The following is a 4,704-nucleotide window of genomic DNA, read 5'->3' as shown; positions in this document are numbered from 1 at the left end:
TTATCTTAAAAATCTCAAAATTAGTTAAAAATATAATATGTAAGTGGAAAACACATATTTCATAATCAAAAATAATTTTGGATGTCTAAAGTTTAAAATGAAATTATGACTGTTATAATAAAACAAAAATATTAAATAAAATATTCAATTTTCACATAAAATAATATTTTAAGAACACTGCATAAATAATTGTTTATAGCATAAAAGTAAAATAAATTCCTATATACCGTAATACAGATAACCAAAGTATAGAATTTAATTTACAGTGACACATGGGCCCACGAATGACCAAAAGTATCAAAAGAAATGAACCTACAGTTTTTGGATGTGGCAAGTTCAATTGTAATCCTCGCCGATATCAGTTATCTACAATCTATTCTGAGCCTGAAATGAGTGGAAAGGAGGGTGGTGAGATTATAAAATCCCAGTGAGTAAACAAACATCACTCAAAATATCTAAAGTCGAGTAAAAGAAGACTATTAAAATATTTCATCAAACTGTAATTTATCATCTTTCAACTTATTTCAACCAAATGAAATCAATTTATTTAAAGCAAGTAATCAGTATGACTTATGAATTTCTTAAAAAGCTTGGCTCATGCCAAAAACTATTATCATACTCAGTTATCTGGGATACCTTGGCCGAGGGCTATCCCAACTGAGTCCACCAAGGCTATTAGAAAGTCATGTTTTTATTTTGAAAACATAGTCGTTCCTTGGCATTGGCCTAGTTCCCCTTCACGTGGGCATGAAGTGAACTCTAAAAGTTATACCTTGGGAGTTACCCTACTCGCCTCTCCAACCGAGGTAAAAATATAATAGGATTCCGTGCCCCTCTAATAGGCTAGTCCACAGAACCCAGCCCACTGCAACAGGTCAAACCCACCATACAATAAAATTTTGACAGCATGACAGGGCTAATATATTACTACCCAGCTTGCATGGGTAAAATAAAGCAATTCATACAATTCATAAAAAACACAGCCCAGCCAGTCATGCCAATACAATAACATAAGCCATTAATTCAATTTTAAATTTACAACATATCAGTGGTCTTCAATTATTCTATTTTCAAAATCGTTATTTCGTTTCAAGACAATTTATAAAATATTTTCATTTAAACTCATTTTGTTTACAAAACATAAAAATTTACCATTTGAACTCATTTTCATAAAATTCACCAAAACCGAATAAAAACATACTTTAGATAATTAAAATAATGGTAAGGTTACTCACTGTTTTCGAAAACTAAACTCGAGTACTCCAACTATTACTCCTCAGGTGCGATTTCTTTGCCTTTGTCAGAGGATTCGCCACCTTGACAAATTGGACAATTAAGAGGTTTACTACTTTGGTACTAAATCAAAATAAACCAATTTATACTACTAATGCATGATATGAAGTGCAAAATGTCTAAATTTTGCCTAAACGCGGTGTTAGCCTATTTCGATCTTTTACACGATAAATCGATATACGCGTCCGTTTAAACTCCAAAGTAATTATTTTCAGTTTCTATACCTCAATTGCACCCAAATTGACTTAATGTGCCTCATTGTGGTGCAAATTATCAGTCCCGACAACCAATTATGAAAATACCCCTAGTGGGTAAAAATTCGTATTTTTGCTCTGAAAATTCCCATTATTTTTCTAGGCTCATAATTCATCATTATTCATCATAATTCCTCAAATAAACATCAAGATCAGCAGCCAATATTCCCCTAGAAAATTTAGCATAATGGGTTTCAATGGGAGAAAATTATATCTCTAGCTTATTTTTGCTATATTTCAATATAACCTAACCAAAATCACTTAATTCAATTAAAATCAACCAAAACTCAAGCTCAAAACTCATCCATGGAGGTTTGGCCAGCATGGGTGTCCATACCCACTTTCTAATTTTGCATGGAAATGAGAAAAAAATGCATGGGTAGTGAAAATCACAAGGAAAATCAATGAAATTTACCTTTTTAATGCTTGATTTCTTGATTTCTCTTGATTTTCCCCAAATTTTTTCAGCTAGGGTTCTTATTTCTTTTCCCCCTTTTTCTCTCCTGGTTTGGACAGCTGAAGAAGATGAGAATTCTGGAATTTTGACATTTTTAAAGGCTAAAATAATATAATATTATTTTATTCATTTTTTTTGTTTTATTAATTCCTTAAATTCTAGCCATCCATTTGTTTCCAAATTTTCACCATACACTTGTCCCACATATCCATAGCTTAGATAAAATTCTCAGACTTATCCAAAGTCTTGGTGGAGTAATTTTTTTGAAATTTACACTTTGGCCTCCGTAAAAGTCAAAAATTACATTTTTTGCCCTAAAAACTGAAAAATTGCCCATAGACATATTTTTCATCCCTTATACTCATACCATTCTCCAATTTGTCAAATTTGATCTAAATTCTCTCAAAATCTCAAATTTTGTTCGAGAGTGGTAAAATTACGATTTTGCCCCTACACTCTAGAAATTATCGAAATTAAACTTTTTCCCTGCCAAACCCTCAAATTATACTCCAATAAGTCAAATGGGGCCAAAAAGTCTTTCTAAAAATTTCCATTGTGTCCTTAGGTGACAAATGGCCATTTTGCCCCTAGACAGTGAAAATTCTGATTTGACTCCAAATTGATCTTCGAACTCCAAATCACCATATTAAACCATTCTGAGACTTTAATACTCTTAATTTCATCTTAAATTCTCGATTTGATTTAGTTCGAGATTTAAATTAACTTAATTGTACCATTTGGTACATCGTCGTCTTTTAATGATTTTTCTTTTGGGGCTTTCCAAGTATGCAAGCGTATTGTCAATCATATGAATGACATGGCAAGTATTTTATAAGGTCGGGCTTGACATTGTATTTATAGTTGCTAAAGCTTCAAGGGTAGTTGGGAGAGCATTTAATGTGAAAATAACCGTTATTCTCTTTATCCAAGGCTCCAACGATCATATTGTATTGATACATATGTGAATGTATCGATACATTGCCTTTTGTTTTGAATTCTCGCCGAGTTGTATGGATACATTTATTCATGTATCTATATATTTGAACTTATCTGTAGGGATCTCTGTAATCTGCTTAAGGATGTATCAATACATGACACTATGTATCGATACATTTGAAAAATGTATCGATACTTTTAGGTCAATATGCATTTTGTCTCAATTCTATCGATACAATTGAAGATGCATCGATAGATTAAGTTTAACTTATTAGTTTTGACTTTTTTTTGAAGAACATGTATCGATAGATGTTGGAATCTATCGATACTTATCCAAATGTATCGATACATGAAGAACATGTATCGATAGATTTGGACTAGAATGCATTTTCAAAGCTGTTTTCACTTCTTTTCTTTTTCAAACTTACTTGATATTGTTGGGAACATGAGATCTTTGATCCTTTGTGAGTTAAGTGAAATTTTGATAATTTCTTTTTGTCATTCCAAAATATAAAAGACAATTAGGTTACCATGTAGTTTGGTAATTTTTTTCAAAAATATAATGAACTTTTTCTTTATGAGCTATTACAATGAGTTTCCAATCAAGATGTTCTTCAATTTCCCTCTTCATATGGTGTTTTTATGCAAATGAATGAATATTTGAAGAATAGGAAAAATGTGAAACCCTAACTTACATAAGAAAGTAAATTAAAAAAAATCCTTAAGTAAGCTAAGAAAGTAAATTAAGAAAATCTTTAAGTGAGCTAGTGATTTGAGTTTTCAAGAATGATTATAGGTGTTTTTTTCTTTAACTTAGAATCATGCACTATGTGTTCTTAAATGAATTTATTGAAAAGTTGAGAATAAAAAAGAGTCAAAAGGTTTGGTTTTTAATTTAAAAATAGCATTTTGAACCAAAGGTATCGATACTTCTTCATCACGTATCGATACCTAAAACCCATAAAAAGTTTTTAATGAACAAGTCTTGATATTTGTTCATATGGAATCGAGACACGTGATCTTCCAAAATAGTATCAATACCTTTATCAAAGTATCGATACTTTTCATCAAGACCTCTTGAGGAAAATCATTATGTTTCAAAAGTGTTTGTGCAATAAGTTCAATGTGAAGATTTCCAAGAAGGAATGAATTAGAATATTTTGAAATTTCTTTTCAAATTTAAGAGAAATAAAGATTTTCTTAAACCAAGTCCTTTTTAAAATTGAGTAAGACAATAAATTTTTGTGGAGTGAAAGAAGTTAAGAACACAAATAAATTTGAGAAGAATAAGAAGGAAAACAAATCAAGAATTTTTGTAGAATTTTGGCCTCTTTGCTTATGTCCATTCCCTTAAATTCACTAAAGAGTTTAAAATCCAATACTGAAATGAAGTTCAATACAATGCCTTTTATGGATCAAGCATTACTTTACAATACAATGCCTTTTATGGATCAATCACAACCACTCTACCTTTTACTTCGGTTAAGGTATAACTTGTCACGACCCAATTTCTTGGGCCATGACCGGCGCATGAGCTCAATGAGCATAGCTCACTAAGCCCAAGCCAGCCTATCCATTTACCGTTGCTTAACAAATTTATCATATCATGCATACACACACACACACACCTTTTCCCGGGTGTGAACATAGCCAAAACACAATGGCATTATCGGTAATAATATACATGCACTATACAAGTCATGTATTTAGCAATTTACAATGCATACACATATTCACATTGTAGATTGTATTCACAATACAAAA

This window comes from Theobroma cacao, chromosome 4 (genome assembly GCF_000208745.1).
Source record: "Theobroma cacao cultivar B97-61/B2 chromosome 4, Criollo_cocoa_genome_V2, whole genome shotgun sequence".
NCBI lineage: Eukaryota > Viridiplantae > Streptophyta > Magnoliopsida > Malvales > Malvaceae > Theobroma > Theobroma cacao.
The sequence above is the reverse complement of the archived record's forward strand: the minus strand, read 5'-3'. Positions refer to the sequence as shown.